The sequence below is a fragment of the Sarcophilus harrisii genome, chromosome 1, assembly GCF_902635505.1.
Source record: "Sarcophilus harrisii chromosome 1, mSarHar1.11, whole genome shotgun sequence".
Taxonomy (NCBI): Eukaryota; Metazoa; Chordata; class Mammalia; order Dasyuromorphia; family Dasyuridae; genus Sarcophilus; species Sarcophilus harrisii.
This window is the reverse complement of record NC_045426.1, coordinates 232,252,768-232,272,592: the sequence shown is the minus strand read 5'-3', so window position 1 is coordinate 232,272,592 and position 19,825 is coordinate 232,252,768. Positions and strand designations below refer to the sequence as shown.

Below are 19,825 nucleotides of genomic sequence, written 5' to 3'. Positions count from 1 at the left end.
AAAAAACCTCAGAGTTGTTCTTATCTGCGTATTTATTATTAGTGATTTAGATGATTTTTTCATGTGGTTGTTAATAACTGTCCTTTTGAAAAATACCTATTGTGGAATTATCCTAAAGAACTGAAAACAATTATAGAGGCTATCTGGTTTTACAGATGAGATGATAAAATGACTTGTCCGAGGTAATGTCAGTAATAAGTACCAGAGGCAAAATTTGGTCCCCATTCCTCAGTTTTCAGAGCAAGGACTCATTCTGCTTTTTCATATTATCACTAGGTTGGAATGCTTGCAAAGATTACTAACTCCATTTGGTGAAGGAATGGTCATTCTGAAAAGCATATGTATAGTTCACTGATATGAAAGGGAGAAGCCCTGAAATCCTGTGCTGTGAAGACAAACAGGCTGCTCCTATTACTAGTGGGCAATGGGCCACTTGTGAAGGAACAGAATGTTCCTTTGACCATTTATCTATTGAGAAATGACTCTTGTTCTTATATAATTGTATCAATTCTCTAAATATCTTGGATACCAGACTGTTGTCAAGGAAATTTGCCTCAAAGATTTTTTCCTACTTAACTACTTCTCTTCTAATTGCTTTAATCTTGTGCAACAGCTTTTGCATTTTATATAATAGAAATTGTTCATTTTATCTTTCACTACTATCTCTATTCCTTATTTAGTTGAGAATTCTATCCTGGCCATATGTGGTATACACCATATTGGTTTCATATGGGTGGCGAGTTGTTTCATAAATATTGTTGGGAAGGAGTGGTTGGCCTATAGCATCCAACCATGACCATAATTCCTGTGTGAAAATCAGGACCTCTTCCTCCTCTTTCTTTCCCCTTTCTCTTTCTCTCTCTCTTGGCCTCTCCAGAGACTCCATTCTATGTCTTTCATTCCCAGTTTCAGTGGTATGAGCAGAATGCACAAAGCTGGTCTTTTAAGGAGAGACACTAGGAGGCTCTTTATATGACTTACCATTTGAAGCTACAGATTGAACTATATTTTAAAAAAGAGTAAATTGTTCATAATAGACATCTTCAGTTTCACATTCAAGTCTCCTTTTTTTGTTTTAGTATGAATATGGAAATGTCATTTTATTCAGTGTTTAAATTTAGAATACTAATTTTTTTTTAAAAAAGAATGTGAGCTCCATCCACACCCATCAGATTGGTTAAGATGACAAAAAAGGAAAAATGACAAATGTTGGATACAATGTTCGTGTAGCTGAGAACTAGTTCAATTATTCTAGAAAGCAATTTGGAACTATGCTCAAAAATCTATTAAACTGCATTTTCTTTGACCCAGTAATACAATTACTAAATCAATATCCCAAAAAGATCAAAGAAAGGAAGAAAAAGGCTTACATATACAAAAAAGTTATCTATAGTTGCATTTTCTTAGGTCAAAGAATTAGAAACTGAGGGGATGCCCATCAACTTGGGAATGGGATGGGGAAACAAGTCATGATATGTTAATTCAATAGAATCCTATTATGCAATGAGACAGAAGTCTCAGATTCTCCGATCAAAATTCAGTTATAGCAGAACCAGATTAAAATATATTTAGAAAATGTTTAACAAAAAAGTAAAATTACATTTGTTGTTATTCAGTGATTTTTCAGTCATATCTCTTTGTGACCTATTTGAAGTATTCTTGGCAAAAATACTGGAATCAGTACTCCCAAGTTTTTCTGAAGCAGTCCCTTACATCTTACAGACTATTTTCGTTGGGTCTGATTCAGGCAGGTTCCACATTAGTTTAATTTGAGTATTAGAATGAAACAAGGCATTCATAGCTTGTTTAACAAATAACTAAAGTAAATATAGTCAGCTATAATGTAAAAAGAATATTTAATTAGAATACTGCAACACTTAAGATAGATGATACCTCCCTCACCTCCATATGGAAACTCAATCTATCTAGTCATCAGGGATTTGCATGGCCTTGGGATCTTGAATCCAAGTCTGAAGGCTATAGTTCTAAATTCCATATAGGTGGGTCTTTTTTTTTTCCTTAAAGAGCCAAGAAGTCAATATATATAGCCAGCTAGAGGCCATTAAGAAACTACTTCAAGACTTAGTGCCTTATACCAAAAAAGTCCTGGATATACCTTTAAGAAGAAATAGCTTAACCTATATGAAGCAATAGGTCTGGGGATCTCTTATAGTGATCTTAGCACACAGAGCAACAATGTTCCTTTGCTTTAAAATATCACAACTTATTCAATCATTCCTCAATTGATGGATATCCTCTGCCTTAATTTATAATTCTTTGCTAAAACAAAAAAGCTGCCATAAATATTCTTGCATATATGGATCCTTTTCTTCTCTTTGATTTCTTTGGAATATAGGCCTAGTAATGGTATCACTGGGTCAAAGAATCAAAGTGATATTTTCTATATCATAGATATGTTCATATTATTCCCCTTCTCAAATTCCAAGGATTCCCTATTAACTCTAAGATCAAATATAAACTTTTCTGTTTCTTTCATCCTTTGCTTTTATATCCCCCCACCCCCCAAGCATCATACAACAAAGTGCATTAAAGATGGCTGTAGATTTTCTGAATGATTGGCATTTAAAAAACTTTACAATCTGGTCCCAGGAATCTTTCCCAGGCTTATTACTATGTGGCACAGTGGATAGATCACTAGCCTTGGATTTAGGAAAACTCATGTTCATGAATTCAAATCTGATCTTAGAAGCTTTCTAACTCTGTGCCCATGAGAAAGTCATTTAACCCTATTTGTCTCAGTTTCCTTATCTGTAAAGTGAAGTAGAGAAAAAATGGCAAAGCACTTTGGTATCTTTGCCAAGAAAATCCCTAAAGTGGGTCAGCTACATTGAAACAACTCAACAATAAAACCTTTCCTACATTCTATGGTTCAAATTGTCCTCCTTGCCATTCCACATAGAGTGCACTCCATTTTCATTTCTATATTTTTGCACTAGTGTTTCCACATGCCTAGAATGGATGCTCTCCACATCTTTGCATCTTAGCATCCCTAATTTCTTTCAAGACTCAAGGCAAATAGTACCTTCTATATGAGGTCTTTCCTGCTTCTGTAGGCTAATGCCCAACCCACTCAATTACCTTGTATTTATTTGTTTATATCTATTACCTATTATATCTATATCTAATATCTATTATATACAAACTATCTCCTTTGATAAAAAAAAGTTCCTTGGTTGACAAAGATTATTTTACTTTTGATTCAGAATGTGTAGAATACAATACAATGCTTGGCATATAGTAGGCATTTCATAAGTGTTTAATGACTAATAGATTGTCAAAGTCTCTTGAAATTTGTTATCCAGATTTATACTGTTTGACAATATCAATACTTTCCATTGACTTACTTTTCTGACATAAACCACTAAGAACCAAATATTACAATAGCACTTTGAAATTTGGTTATCAAGGGCATAACAGTCTCTTATTGTCTTACTATCACAGATCTTAGACTGTAAGCAAGAGGGTTGCAGTACGATTAAAAGGCTTTTAGTAAACTTAATCAATGATTTTTATGGAGGATAAATCATAACCAAGAAGACTTGTTTATAACCACATATGCATAAAAAGAAAAGAATTTGGAACAAAGGAGTGAGTTGTAAGATTATTTTTCTATCTTTGACAGGGTTTCTTAATCTTTTATGTTTGTGTCATGGAACATTTAGGCACCCTGATGATGCCTAAAGACCCTTTCTTAGAATGATATTTTTAAAAGCATAAAATAAAATAGATAGGATTGACAAGGAAACCAATTATATTGAAATACAGCTACCAAAAAAACCTCCACAAAATTCACAGATCCTTTTGTACTTCCTCTCATTTAATTGCATGAGAAAATCATTCAGGCTTTAGACCTAAATAATAATAATTTTTTTGAAAGGACAGTCCCTTGAAATAACTCCAAAGGGGTACAACATGGCAATCAGAAACTAATTGTGAGGCACAAGTGATGAGGTTAGTGGCAGTACAGAGAGTTGTGGGAATCCCCTTCTGGTCGGCACAGGTCCTTCGTGAAAGAATTCACAAACCCAAAATATTAAGTGGCAAAAAGGGAAATTTATTGGATGAGAAGTCAGCTTTGCTAGGAAGACTAAATTCCAAGTGGCAAAGTTCTATTAGGGAAATGGAGGCTGGCACTAAGAAGATAATGTTTTCACAGATGGCAGGTTCCTGGCAGCTATGCCAAAGAGACAAAGCACACTACTTTGGACATTCTGCAAAGAATGGGTGAACAGAAACTTATTTTATGAGCAGATCTGGGGGCAGTTTGAACTGATTGTCAGACAAGGATCTCCCCAACTGAATGAAAATAGAGTTTCCTGAATGAGTATGCGACTCCCCAAAAGAGAAATGGGAGTTGATTTGCCCTTGAATGATACTGCTTATCTCAATCTGGGAGTATGTGCCTTCTTTCTAGACTCTTTGGAGCTTGGGAGACCCTGATCTCTCTTCTTTTATTGTAGAGGGCTGAAAATGCAGCCCTTGAGTCAATGCACTGAGGACAGTACAGCCGAGCACTTGAGGCTAACTACCGATTGGACAATACTCTATGGCCATATGCTTAGAAAATGGCCCTTCCCATTATCTTGTGCTGGCTTGATGATTGGTATATACGGAGGATTGTAGGAGGGACTAGGGGGTAGAGTAAGACTAGCCGGGGTCACTTTTTGCGGTGGACGGGGAAGAAGGAGGTTGCAGAGATCCTGCTTCCATCCACTTTACTTCCTAAAGACCAAGAATAAAGACTAAGGACTTTTGCTTATCCTGACTCTGGCTGATTCTGGAGAGTCTGGGATGCTAGCGCAGTCATCACATTTGACGCCCAAGCGAGGGGCCCGAGGACCCTAACTTCACTGAAGAAGTCTCTGGTGACCAGGAAATAGGGTGAGTATTTTAATAGACAAACAGGGAACTTACTTTGTTAAGGGCCAAACTAGTAACATTTTCTAGCTGCAAAGGGCAGATATTGGAAAAGATTCTCCCTCCAGCCCCAGCTCCACACCCACCCCCGCCCTGAGGGGACACTATAAAAAGCATACTTAAGTTGATCAAGGGATAAGACTTAATTGTAACTTGGTTGCAGATTGCTAGACTCTTGGGTACATTAGAAGGCACTGTCCCCTTGGTTCTTAGAGGAAGAGGAGATAGGGCTAGATAATTGGAAGTTAGTAGGACAACAATTATGTGAATACTACAATGATAAAGGTCCTTGTTCAATTTCCAAGGAAACATTCTATACATACAACATAATATAATTGGCCTTAAAAAATCCTGCAAGTTATAGAAAAAAGAAAAGTTTTTAGAATGGCCAGATGAAGTGTGAGGAAAATGAGGAGGACAAAGGAGGGATTAAATGTGATATACTGGAGGGCATGGGAAATTAAGTGAGGATGAAGGGCGTGATGAAGGGCACAGTGGTGATTCTTGCTCTCACAAAGCAGTTTCAATCCCACCTAAACCAGAATTGGTTCTTGACACGCCCCCATCAACTTCATCTTCCTAGATGGAGGGAGGAGGAGTAGTGGGAGGGGCAGTGACACCACCAGCACCTCCCCCCCAAAAAATTACCCCCTCCTATGACTAGATTGCAAAAGGCAGTACTTAAAGCCACCAAAGAAGGGCAGAATTTAGGTGATTTGCAACTGGAAATGTATTCTGTGATTCAAGAGTTTAACTCTTCAGGTCAAGAAAGTAGAAGATACATTCCTTTTGATATAGAAATCTCTTTCAAAGACCTGAAAAAGGCTTGCACTCTTTATGGGGCTAAATCAGCTTATGTTAAGATGTTATTACAGAATTTGGCTTATGAAATCTAAACCCCCTAGTGACTGGAAATCTATAGCAAGGACATGCTTAGAACCTGGAAAAAGCTTGTTGTGGCTTTCTGAATATTGTGAGCACTGTAGAATACAAACCCAACAAAATAGTCATAGTGGAGTTAATCCTCCAATCACTTATGACCAACTATCAGGGGTAGGTTCTTATGCAGAAATTTCAATACAGATTAATTACCCCTTAGCAGCATATGAGCAAATTGCTGCTGCTGCTATCAAAGCATGGGCTTCTCTCCACAATAAAAATGACAGGTTTTTGTCGTGAAGGTGAAGCCTTCACAAAAATAACAAAAGGGCCAGATGAACCCTTTGCTGATTTTGTAGGATGTTTGCAGACAGTTGTCATACAAATTAATGATGAAAATGCAGTAAAAGACATTTTGATAAGGCAACTTGCTAAAGAAAATGCTAATGAGGTTTGCAGAAGAATTATACTAGGACTGTGCAAGGATGCTCCCTTAGAGGAAATCATAAGATGCTGTGCCACAGTGGGCACTCCTTTTATAGCCAAGCTATGATGCAGACTTCCCAAGATCCCAACATGGGAAGACAGGTTCCCTTTTGGCAAGGGACTTCCAGAGAGACTCGTCAATGGTTTCAATGTGGTAAAGTAGGGCATCTGAAAGCTCAGTGTTGGCATAGAGACAGAGTGAGAAAACAGGGTGGGAGAACAAGATCCAATACCCCATGTCCAAAATGCAACAGAAGCTTCCATTGGGCATCAGACTGTAGACTGATTCAGGGAGATGGGATGGGGGGTCCAGCCCCAGGGCCCAAGACAAAAAATACTTGGGGCATGATGGCAGCCGATGCTACACCCAGAGAGTGCCTAGAAGTCCAGTACCCAGACATGACCAATCGGCCCGGAAGCCATATGATGGGAGAAGGGGATTACACAATCAACCAGCCAGGAAGCAACCTAATGGGAGAAAGGGATTACAATTGGGAAGAATAGAGTTGTATGCACCTGGGACAACTGAGATACCCCTTGGAGAGGTGAAATCTGTTCCTCTCCAGCCTATGGATCCCTTGCCTCCAGGCACAGTAGCCTTGACCATTTCACCTCCTGATTGTACTTACAAAACAGTGTCTATCCATACACTGATGTGGGAAACTAGGAAATGTGTAGATAATATCCCAGTCACTAATACAGGTAGACAATATGTGACATCACCCAGGAGAAGTAGTAGCATTAGGTTTACTAATACCAAACTCCTAATAAGCAATCTGGTGATAGTCACCCAGATTCTGACTCCAAGCAACAAAATCCAGGAATATTCTGGACAGCAGCTGTGACAGCTGACCAACCTATGCTCACTATCTATATAAATTGCATACCATTGGAAGGATTGGTAGACACAGATGCAAATCGTACAGTCATTAGAGGTGCAAACTGGCCCAGTCACTGGCCAAAGATTAAGGCAGACACCTATATGTCTGGCATAGGAGGATAAATAGTAGCTGAAGTTAGTACTACCCCTTTGAGATGGACTTTTGAAGGTGAAACAGGAGTTTTTACTCCTTTTATAGTTGAAAAAATCCCCATCAATCTGTGGGGAAGAGACATTTTACAACAATTAGGATTAAAAATGAGTGCCTCAGTTTTTTAGGCCGGGCTGCTGTTGAAGGCCTGCCAATACTTTCACCTGTTCCTATCCAATAGAAAATTGATACACCAGTGTGGATAGAACAGTGGCCCTTAGGTAGCGATAAAATTCAGGCCTCATTAGATATAGTACAGGAGCAACTTGACCAAGGACACTTACAACCTTCTCTAAGTCCTTGGAATTCCCCAGTATTTGTTGTAAGAAAGAAATCTGGAAAAATGGAGGATGTTGACTGATTTAAGAAAGGTAAATGAACAGATGCAAACTATGGGAACTCTTCAGCCTGAGCTTCCATCTCCTATTCAATTCCCTAGAGAATGGCCTCTTTGGATTATAGACATTAAGGATTGTTTCTATTCTATCTCTCTAGATAAGGAGGATATGAAAAGATTTGCCTTTTCATTAGCTGAGCCTTATAAAAGATATGAATGGACAGTTTTGCCACAGGGAATGAAAAACAGCCCTACTATGTGTCAAATGTATGTTGCTGCTGCTCTTACTCCAGTAAGAAAAGCATTTCCAAAAGTTATGTTATTATATTACATGGATGATATATTGGGATGGCACCTGAGAAACAAATGTTAGATGCATGTCTACAAAAGACCATGGAAACACTAAGGTACTACAAATTTCACATAGCTCCAGAAAAAATTCAAAGACATACTCCTTTTCAATATTTAGGATATGAAGTATATCCTAAGGTGCTCATAGTACAGAAACTTTCCTTAAGAACAGAGAAGCTAAACACCTTAAATGACTTTCAGAAATTGATAGGAGATATCCAATGGATGCAACCAGTGTTAGGCTTGACTACCTATCAATTGCAACCGTTATATATTTTAAGTGGAGACAGTGCTTTAAACTCACCATGCCAGCTTACAAAAGAAACTCAAGAGGCTTTGAGAGAAGTTGAACTAGCTTTATCTAGTGTGGTTGAAAGAGTCACTCAAAAACCTTTGGAAATATTGAATTTTGCTACACATGAGACACCCACAGCAGTCCTTCATCAAGGAGACAGTGTGATAGAGTGGGTGAACCTCCCAGCACATCCAGAACAAAGCCTACTCCTTACCCAGTGCTTGTAGCTAGAATTTTATTAAAGGCCATTAAGTGAGCAGTACAATTATCTGGGATAAGACCTGATAAGGTATACACCTTTTATACTAATACAGAAATTATGTATGCTGTGAAACCATCCCAGAGTGGCAAATTTTATTAGCTATGGCCCCAAATTTTACACACGGGTCTCCATTAAAGATAACCAGACTACTATATACTGGTGATGGATTCTTTTTTTTTTTATTTATTTTTATTTTATTATAGTAACTTTTTATTGACAGAATCCATGCCAGGGTAATTTTTTTTTTCCAACATTATCCCTTGCACTCACTTCTGTTCCGATTTTTCCCTCCCACCCTCCACCCCCTCCCCTAGATGGCAAGCAGTCCTATATATGTTGAATATGTCCTAGTATATCCTAGATACAATGTATGTGTGCAGATCCAAACAGTTTTCTTGTTGCACAGGGAGAATTGGATTCAGAAGGTAGAAATAACCCGGGAAGAAAAACAAAAATGCAAACAGTTTACATTCATTTCCCAGTGTTCTTTCTTTGGGTGTAGCTGCTTCTGTCCATCATTGATCAATTGAAACTGAATTAGGTCTCTTTGTCAAAGAAATCCACTTCCATCAGATTACATCTTCATACAGTATCGTTGTTGACGTATATAATGATCTCTTGGTTCTGCTCATTTCACTTAGCATCAGTTCATGTAATTCTCTCCAAGTTTCTCTGTATTCATCTTGCTGGTCATTTCTTACAGAACAATAATATTCCATAACATTCATATACCACAATTTACCCAACCATTCTCCAATTGATGGGCATCCACTCAGTTTCCAGATTCTAGCCACTACAAACAGGGCTGCCACAAACATTTTGGCACATACTGGTCCCTTTCCCTTCTTTAGTATCTCCTTGGGGTATAAGCCCAGTAGAAACACTGCTGGATCAAAGGGTATGCACAGTTTGATAACTTTTTGGGCATAATTCCAGATTGCTCTCCAGAATGGTTGGATTCGTTCACAGCTCTGGTGATGGATTCTTGAAGAGAAGGTTTCTAAAGTTCCTCTTAAAGGACCAATTATCTTTACAGATACATCCAAACATAATATTTTTGCTGTATACTCTCATGACTTAACTATAAAAAGAGTAGTCAGAACTCCTTTTCAGTCCACTCAGCAGAATGAATTGTATCCAATCATGCTAGCTCTTATTATCCAGGAGATATAAATATAATATCTGATTCAGACTATTTAGTAGGTGTGGTACAAAGAATTGCCACAGCCCAAATAAAATTTGCAGCCTCTAATATATATCAGCTCTTTAAGGACCTTCAAGAGCAAGTGAAAAAGTATCCAAGTAAGATTTATATCTTGCATGTCCGCTCTCATAGTGGGCTTCCAGGTCCTATTTTTGATGGTAATTCAAAGGCAGATAGCCTTCTAACTACGTTGATCAATACCCCTTTATTTCAAGAAGCCCAAGAATCTCATTTTAAATATCATCAGGCTGCTCGAACTTTATGTTTACAATTTGGAATAACAAGAGGGGAAGCTAGGAGCATAGTAAAAGCCTGTACAGCTTGCCTTCCTTTCCACGCTCCTACACTGCCTCTAGGGAAGAACCCTCATGGTTTGAGACTCAATGAAATCTGGCAAATGGATGTGACCCATTATAAATCTTTTGGTCGTCTGTCTTTTATCCATGTTGTGGTAGACACTTTTTCAGGATTCACTTTTGCAATATTAGCAGCAAAAGAGACAGCCCAAGTGGTCACTGAATTCCTTATACAAGCATTTGCAATTATGGGTGTGCCACAAGCAATAAAAATAGATAATGGACCTGCATATACTTATAAACATTTTGCACACTTTTGTGCACAGTATAAGATTTTACACACCACTGGCATACCTTTTAATCCTCAAGGACAGGCGATAGTAGAGAAGGAAAACAGAGACATTAAGACACTCCTCCAAAAGCAAAAGAAAGGGGGAGCCACAGATACCCTAGAGAACTTCTAAATCTAGCCCTTTATACTATTAACTTCTTGATTTTTGACAAAGATGCACTGGCTCCGGCAGAGAGGTTTTATAACCCACCAGAAGGACAGTGTCCAGTGTGAGCAGCTCCACTATCTTTAGATAATCGCCAGGTGATGTGGAGAGACCCAGAAAATAGTGAATGGAAGGGACCAGAGAGGTTAACTGCTTGGGGGAGAGGGTTTGCTTGTATCTCCACAGATGGAGAAGGAATCAGGTGCCAATGAGCCATATTCGCCTTGTCCACTGGAGAGAGACAGAGCAGACCCTTGAAATGAAGGAGAAGACCCAAGAAACATCAGGTGGTTCTGTCACTGACTGTATCCACCACTGAAAGAGCCTAGCAGTTATGGCATTTGACTCATGGACATCAAAAATTGTAGGAATTCAAAACCGTCAGGAATCATTGGATTCTCTGAGACACGATAAGATTGTTGTAGGACTTCAAAACCCTCAGGAATCATTGGATTCTCTGAGACATGATAAGACTGTTGTAGAACTTCAAAACCCTAAGGAATCACTGGATTCTCTGAGACATGATAAGACTATTAAGACTTCAAAACCCTCAGGAATCATTGGATTCTCTGAGACATGATAAAACTGTTGTAGGACTTCAAAACCCTAAGGAATCACTGGATTCTCTGAGACATGATAAGACTATTAGGACTTCAAAACCCTCAGGAATCATTGGATTCTCTGAGACATGATAAAATTGTTATAGGACTTCAAAACTCTCAGGAATCATTGGATTTTCTGAGAAATAATAAGACTGTTGCAGGACTTCAAAATCTGCTGGAATCATTGGATTCCCTACCACATAAAAAGATTGTTGCAGGACTTCAAAAACTTGTGGGGATCGTGGATTCCCTGACATGTGAAGCAATGAACAAAGAGATTGGTTTTGGACTATCTCTTGGCTGCTGAAGAAGATGTATGTGTGACTATTGTTTACATACCTTCCTTCTAGGACTTCTGGAAATCTTTTACACCACCATATTAATTTATATTGTTTGTTATATCACTATTTGCATGTACAATTCATGTTTGTTACACCACATTGAGCCTGCACTGACTGTGGGGAGAGGCATCACTAATAGCCTGTGCGTTATTGCTATATGCTCGTGTAATACCTCCCATGCTGATGGGCTTGTGCATACCTGTTTCTAATAAGACCCTTCAGCCCAGAAACCCACTAGCAACCCCCACTTCCCTTTGGTGCTTTTCATCTCCCTTCCTGAGATGTCAGGAAGGGCATGATCATCTCCTTTTTAGTGCTTTCACCTCCCTTCCTGAGAAGTCGGGGAGGAGGAGGTGTGATCACCTCCTTTTTGGTGTTTTCACCTCCTTTCCTGAGAAGTTGGGGGACTAGGGGGGACGTGATCACCTCCTTTTGAGGTGATCACCTCCCTGAGAAGTCAGGGATGGCGTGACCACCTGTGTTCTAAAACAAAAGAAAGCGGGAGATGTAGAGGGCTGAAACTCTTGAATCAATGCACTGAGGTCAGGACAGCTGAGCACTTGAGGCTAACTACCAATTGGACAATACTCTAGGGGCATATGCTTAGAAAATGGCCCTTCCCACTATCCTGTGCTGGCTCAATGATTGGTATATACAAAGGATTGTAGGAGGGACTAGAGAGTGGAGTAAGACTAGCCAGGGTCACTTTTGTGGTGGATGAGGAAAAAGGAGGTTGCAGAGATCCTGCTTCTATCCCCTTCACTTATACCCCTAAAGACCAAGAATAAAGACTAAGTACTTTTCCTTATCCTGACTTTGGCTGATTCTAAGGTATCCTGGTTTGCTAATGCTGTTGTCACATTTTACAAATCAAAAAGGGACAAAATTTACAGATTAAAGGGAACACAGTTTCACACTTCCGTCACAAGGATTTTTTTAAACCTAAGTTATATTAAAACTTGGAACAGAGACCTTGCCCTTGATAAATAAAAAGGGAAAGTAAATTAATAGATAGGTAAATTAATATATTAAATAAATAGTTATTTATAAATTAAACATAAAATAAATGTAAATAAATATTTTTAATCTTACCTGAAGAATATCCTCCTATGTAACAGGCCATGCCTATGTATGAAGACTCCTAGACTCAATTATAAGCAAAAGCTATTATTTCATCTTTATTTGGAAGAGATGTAGTACAAATGTAGAATCCTGTGGATTTGAATCCTATGTGAAAATATAGAGTACAGAACTTGAGGGACCATTTCATCACGAAAGTCATACATGTTTTCTAGAATTCTAGAAAAAATTACCTAATGGAACAAGTGAGATCACCAGCCACCATGTCTAACAATCAAGGCCTTTCTCAAATATGGCAGGTAGCAGGAAGAAGAGAAAGATTCCCCAAAAGCAACACTCTCCAAATTGCTCCTGCCATTGAAACTGCCTTTGTCTTCTGGCTAAATGGACATCAAATTTCTATCTTGATCACCAAGGAAGAATCTCTATTTAGGAACTTATTTATTCACAGCTCCCTTATAAGTAGCAAGTCTATCTTACCTCTAGGGATTTAGAAGCAAAAGATATTAGAATTAATCATCCCTACAATTACAGTTTCACATTTGAACATCTCAGCACAGTGCAACCTATAGACATTAATAAATTACCTTGTATTTGTACCAATGCTTGTGGGGCTAAAGATGTTCAACTTGCAGGAAGGTACTCTCTCTTGTATGGCCCTCACCTTCAGGAGTAAATTTTTCTCTAGTTATGCTCCTCAGTTCCCTCCCTTTAGGGGAGAGATTTCTTTAAATTTGCTGAGAAGAAAAAGATGTTGTCCAAGTCAACATCCTATGTAGGAAACAACTACTATTCTTTATTATTACGCTTAGTTCTCCCTTACCCCAAAACTATTGTTTATCCCAATAGCTTCCAGGAGAATCCATGAATTGTCTAGATTCATTTCAATTTCTGTTTTGCAGGAGTTTAATAATATGCTTTCAATAAAATATTTTTGAGTTATTTAAGCCCTCAGTGGATATGTATGCAATTTAGAAAGAAAGTTTTCTTCCCTCTCTTTCTATATAGCTGACCATTGGAAGCTTAGCTTTCTTTTGTTTTCCTTAAGGACATTCATTTACACAATGATATCTTAGATAAAACTGCTGAGGTTGGGAAGAGACCCCAAAAGGTTGAGGTCACAAACCAGTATCACAAGGTATTGCAAAAGAATTTGCGGGCTTGAACCCATTTCCAAATCAAGGGGGCAAAGTTTATTGTAATTGTAACACCAGTTGAAGCAGTCTAAATTCCAAGAGAATTTAACAAAGAAACAGAAGCAAGGAGACATATTTATCCAGTTCTTCATGTTATAGATATGTTAATTTTATGGCCTAGAAGTAGAACTGAGGAGTGATGTTAGGAATTTGATTATCACTAACCAACAGACAGTAATTTTCCTTAACAGACAGATTATTGGAACAATAGGTTGGGGGTAGAGGACTTCAGGGTTACAGATTCCAAAGCCAGAGGATTTTAGAATCACAACAGATTGTTAGAATAGAAGCCCCCTAAGGTCAGGAGACTTAAAATTTATTGTTTTTCCCCTAGACGATATATTACATCAGAACCATTTCTTTTGAGAATACATGGCAAAAAAATTACATATACATTCATATGTGCATATCTATATATACATACATATATGTATATGAGTATGTGTGTATACATGTACACTATACATACACAGAGAAGAGAGAGACAGAGACAGAGAATACATTTTTAAAGAAATGTAGAATGGAGTATATTGGTTCTGTGGGAGACAGATAAAGTGAGCTAAGAGACAAGGGAATAAAAGTTTTATCACTGCGTTTCTTGGCAATCTGGGTTATGACTTCTTTAGTATTCTGCACACTGTCTTAGTAAGCCCACATTACTTAGCTACAATATCTCATTTTTGCTTCCTCATTCCCACGTGGAACTGTGGCAGTGATGAGGTGAACAAGACCCCAGCATAAAGACCCCAGATGGCTGAGAGCTGGGCAGGTGATAGGGAAGAGCATTAACAGAAAAGGGCTTGAATCCAACCTACTCTTTGAAGCAAGCAGGGAGGAGCACTGAAAGAATTATCTAAGTGGGCCTTTTGTTTTCCTTAAATAGGCCTTTCTTGAAATAGTCTTTTGTCCTAGTCTGATTCCTTGCACTGACAAAATTATTATGACCCTACAGTTACTGTATCCAAGCAGAAGGCCAAGTTATGATGTCAAATCCTGAGGTCAGTTTTCTCTTATAAAAGAACCTACTGGTATCCCATTTCTTCACTAACTTATTTTAGGGTTAGTCCCCCAGTCCATAGTATAATCCCTCACTAATTTGACTTAGGTTTAGCCTATAAGTTTATCTATATGGCATCTTCCTCCTTGTTAATGATGAATTCCATTAGGGACTTAGCTTGCATCTTTCCCCTTATTAACTACTAAAACTCCCTTTTGGAACTTAGCCTGCCAGTCAATGGTATAATAATAATATCTTTGCCTCTTGATTTGGAGAAAGTCTAAGTCTACCGATTCTTTTGGGATACCTCACAACACTAACCTCAAACCCCAGTATATTTAGGGAATTCAAACCTCTACTCCCCACCATTTTGTGGGGCTGTACAGGGAGAGTCCTTGAATTACAATATATATAGGTGGGATTTGTTTCTGTATACCAGTACCCCAACAGGAATGCTGAGCTCTCATATCTCCTATTATTTAGACTTCAGGTAAAGGGCTATTTAGTTCAAAGCCTATGTATAATAGTGTTGAGGTTGGGAAGGGGATCTCAAAAGTTTGGGGTCACATACTGGTTTTGTGAGGTTTCTCAAAAGAATTTGCAGGCTTGAACCCATTTCCTAGAGAAGGGACAAAGTTTATTGTAATTGTAATGCAATTATAAGCTGGCTGAATTCCAAAAGAAATTAGCAAAGTTCTAAGAGAGAGAAGACTCCTTTCTCCAGCTTTTCTTTCATTGACATGCTAATTCTATGGCCCACAGGAGTGGTCTCCAGAATTTGGTTATCACTGAACAACAGATTATCTATCTGACAATCAGCAATAAACTGAGAATCAGACAGATTGGGCATGAGAGTTTCCTGAGGCAGACTCCAAAACCAGAAGATTTAGGATTTACTGACTTATTGATAGAACAGAAGTGTCCCCCCCCAAAAAAAAAAATCAGGGGACCACAAAATCATTGCCATATTACATTAAATAGGAGAGGGCAGAAAAGGGAGCCAACATCTTTTCTAGCCTCCATTTATCATCATGGCTTCATTCCCTCTGCTCCTCACCACCCTCCTACAGAGCATTTGCCTGGACTTAATCTCCTTGAGGAATAAGTCTCCTATTTTTCTCCTCTCTCTTAGAGAAGGTTGGGGGCTGAATTTATTGTCTCAATCCCATAGCTCTCCAGGCAGACAAACATTTGTGAGCCCTACTTACATTCTCATGAATGTAAATAAATAAGTCATTGAAATAATTTTTAGGTGACATTATCTGCAAGTCTCTAACATAATTCCAATTCACTCATCTAGGCTTTGAATTCTTCCTCTGTAAAAGGAGGTCATTAAACTAGATATTCCTTAAAGGCATTTCAAATTCTGACAGTCTGTGATTATCTGTAATAATGCTGGAATGTAAAAAACAAAAAAAGGGCAGCATGGTATGCAGTGGTTTGAACATTGGAAACAATTTTGATTCTATTGGATAAGTAAGGGGTTGAGTAAAGAGTTCTTTTCCTTAAGTCTCATCACCTTGGAATCCAGATTGTTATTACCACTCTAGACATTTTATCTCTGATGATCAGGGAAACTGAAGTTTTGTCTATAGCAGTGATTAAAAAGTGGGGCATATTAGAGAAAAAAAAAACTGATTCATCAAACACTATGGCTTGAAAGTAGGTTGTAGAGAATTAGCAAATATCAGCCCTGTTTCTTCTAAATTCACTTTAGATGAACCTTGATCAATTGAGGGGGGAACTACCTTAGCTTAAAAAGGTCAAGGTCTCCCATTCCATTCAGGACCATCTCTAGTTATCCTGATCTATATCTGGCCACTGGACCCAGATGGCTCTGGAGGGGAAAGTGAGACAGGTGACCTTGCACAGTCTTCTCTCATTTAAATCCATGCATGTCATGTCATTACCTCCCTCATGTCATGGTCATCTTTGAGAACAAGGGACAAACATCAATAATCAATTAGAGTGAGCATGGTTTTATGAAAAACTCACTGGTCTGGGAGTTAAGAGAACTAGGTTCTAGTTCTGGCCATGCCATTAATTTATCATATGGGACCTTGAGCAAGACACTTAATTTCTTTGGAGTCTTGCTTCTTCATGAATAAAATATGGGACTTGGAAACCAAACACTATAGAATTGTAACAAACTATTTTAACTGCAGAGAAAAATGAGGAAATGTACTTTTCTTTGGGAAGATTAAAGACTATGAATATGGAATGTTGCTCATGGTTCCAGATTTGATTACAGTCTTGTTTAGTTTTTCTTAAATGTTCCCTTTTGTTACATATCTGAGAAATATGTGTGTGTGTGTATGAAGAGAGAGAAAGATAGACAAAAACAGAGGGAGACAGAGAAGGAGAGAGAGAAGGGAAAGAGAAAAGAGAGTGAGGAGAGAGATGAAAGAGAGGAGAAATGAAAGAAAGAGAAGGGAGAAGGGAGAAAGAGGATGAAAGGGAGAAAGGGATGAAAGAAAGAGAGGAGTGAAAAGTGAGAGAGAAAGAGGAGAGAGGGAGGGAGAGAAAGGAGAGAAAAGAAGAGAGAGAAGAAATGAAAAAGTGGAGAGAAAAGGATGAAAGAGAAAGAAAAGAGATGAGAGAGGGCTGAGAGGGTTGAGAAAAAAAGGGACAAGAGAGAGAGGAGACAGAGAAAAAGAAAGAGAGGGAGGATGTATATATGTTTGAAGGGGTATATCTGGAAATTACTGTTTGATAAAAATAAAAGGCATCAATAAAAATTTAATTTAAAAATTAAAATTTTAAGATTCCTTCTAGTTTTCCTTTTGAAATCTGTACCTTAGTTCAGTTTTGCCCAAGGCTATATACCCAAAGTGAGGACAGTAAGTGCAGCAAAGTGACCAGCTTATGGTTTTTCCATGTTCCTATTACATCTCTCAGCAAAGTATCAAGGCAGCAATTTAGCTTATTTAGGGCAAATCACTTGTCTACTCTGTGCCCCAGTTTCTGCAATAAAAAGATTGGAGTCCTATGGCTCTTCTAGAAGTGTTGCAGAATTGGCTAACAATTTAGAAGCACAATGTAACTCCTCCATATTTTTAATTCATTGCCTTGCACTTCATTGCAAAGGGCTTATTAAATATCAGTTCCTTAATTTTTCTATCAAACTCTTAGTTAGGGAGAGTAGAACCGGGTAAATGAGGGGATAAGGCAAGGAAAAAAGGGTCAGGAATATGTCATCCTGATCTTTTTTGAGAATTAAATCAGCTCCCCTATTTTGAGGATCAACTTATATAATATACATGAAAGGACTTGGTGACCCATGTAGACTATTATTATTAGCAACAATGAGGTATGATGAATAGAGATCTGGTTTTGGAATCTGGAAGGTCTGGATTTAGTTCTTACCTGTATAATATTTATTGGTTCTATTACTCTGGAAAAGATGTTGAACCACTCAGCTCTTCAAGGATGTGCATCAGTAGAAGCAGTCCCCTCATTTGAGTTGATATTTTAATCTTTACCCTTCTTTTCTTCTCCCTCTCTACCTTCTTGTCTTCCATTCCTGTTTTCTGTAAGTCATTAGATATGATGGTGATGGTATGGTCTCAAGGCCAAAGGAAGAAGGAATATATGATCAAAGAAGCTGGAGTTGGGAATTGAAGAAACACATTGGCAAGGTGGTTGAGGAGTCAGAGTAGAATGGGGTGATATTTTAGTTACCTTTCCTTCTGTCATAAACACTCCTAGTTACCTATTTATTTCCCTTTTCTCCATATTGCAAACATCTCTATCATATTGGTTATCAGTGACCATTTAATAATAACTTCTGACATTTATATACCACTTTATGGTATATGAAAACTACAGTTTTCAAAGCACTTTTCATATAGTATATCATTGGGAAGCTCAAAATAACCCTGTGAGGGAGATGCCATTGTTATCCCATTTATATATAAGGAAACTGAAACTCAGAGAAGTTAATCTATCTTTGATCTTAAAGATAATAAGTATCATAGGCAGGATTGGAACCAAGGTTTTCAAGACTCAAGTCAGTATGTTATCCACAATACTACACACCATGCCTCTCATTTATGTGTTACTTATATTCCATACAAGATGAAGGGTAGTTGACACTAAAGTCATTGAAGAAGATTTCCCTCTTATCGATGTCCAGTTTTTTTTTTTTAATTGAGAAACCTGGTTTAAAAAAATACCTCAACTTAAAAGTCTCTCATCATTCTGCACGGTATTCATAGCATGACAATTCTGATTTTTAGGTTTTAAATATAGTTTGCTTTGTTATAAGTTTGTTTGTATGTCATCTTCCCCATTAGATTGCAAGTTTTTTTGTGGGTAGGTATTGTCTTTTGCCTCTTTTTCTCTCCCCAAAGTTCAGCACAGGACTTGATATAGAGCAGGTACTTAATAAATATTTATGGACATTTATTGGTTTGAATGGTACATTCAAGTTTCCTTTGAAGACCAAGTTCCATGACTGGTCTCAGGTTAGGAGTATTTTATACAAATTGGGTCAAGAAAAGCTGATATTTTCTTGCCCCCCCCAAATTTTAATATTTCTCATTAAAACATTTACCAATTTTTTCCCTAAAGGAAAGATGCAAAGAAATTTTCTTCTCAAAAAAAGTAATTCTTGCTTTTCTGTTTGCCTTGCTATGAAAATTCTGAACACTAAATATATATATGGATAGCAAAGACCCAAGCAGAGCAAAAAAAATTGACAAATTTTCATATCAGGGGTTTAAACTTCCTTTAGACTATTAAGGATAATCATTTATTAGCTTATATAAGATTTTGTGCTTTTAAAACAGCTATCAGTAGTGGATGTACACTGAACCTGATGCACAGTGAAATTAAAACACATTGATAGGAAATTTGAACACATTAATTTATTTATTTATGGATACAATTTTTGTAAGAAAACTCTGAAAACTTTGCCACTGAAATCTCCTTATGTTTTCCTAGGTTCAGTATAGGATAATATTGATAATCAACTATACAAAATACAGTTGAATCTTCCTTCCAACAGTGCCACTCTCTCTTTTCATAGCCCA

At 37.8% G+C, this 19,825-nt stretch overlaps 1 long non-coding RNA gene across 1 annotated transcript in view; it reads right to left on the bottom strand.

Moving 5' to 3' along the window:
* Window positions 1-18,164: 18,164 nt before the first annotated feature.
* LOC116419261 overlaps window positions 18,165-19,825 on the bottom strand; it is a 50,675-nt gene continuing 49,014 nt past the window's right edge. The window contains exon 3 of the long non-coding RNA XR_004229521.1: window positions 18,165-18,322. This is a non-coding gene — a long non-coding RNA (uncharacterized LOC116419261). The remainder of the gene's footprint in view (window positions 18,323-19,825) is intronic.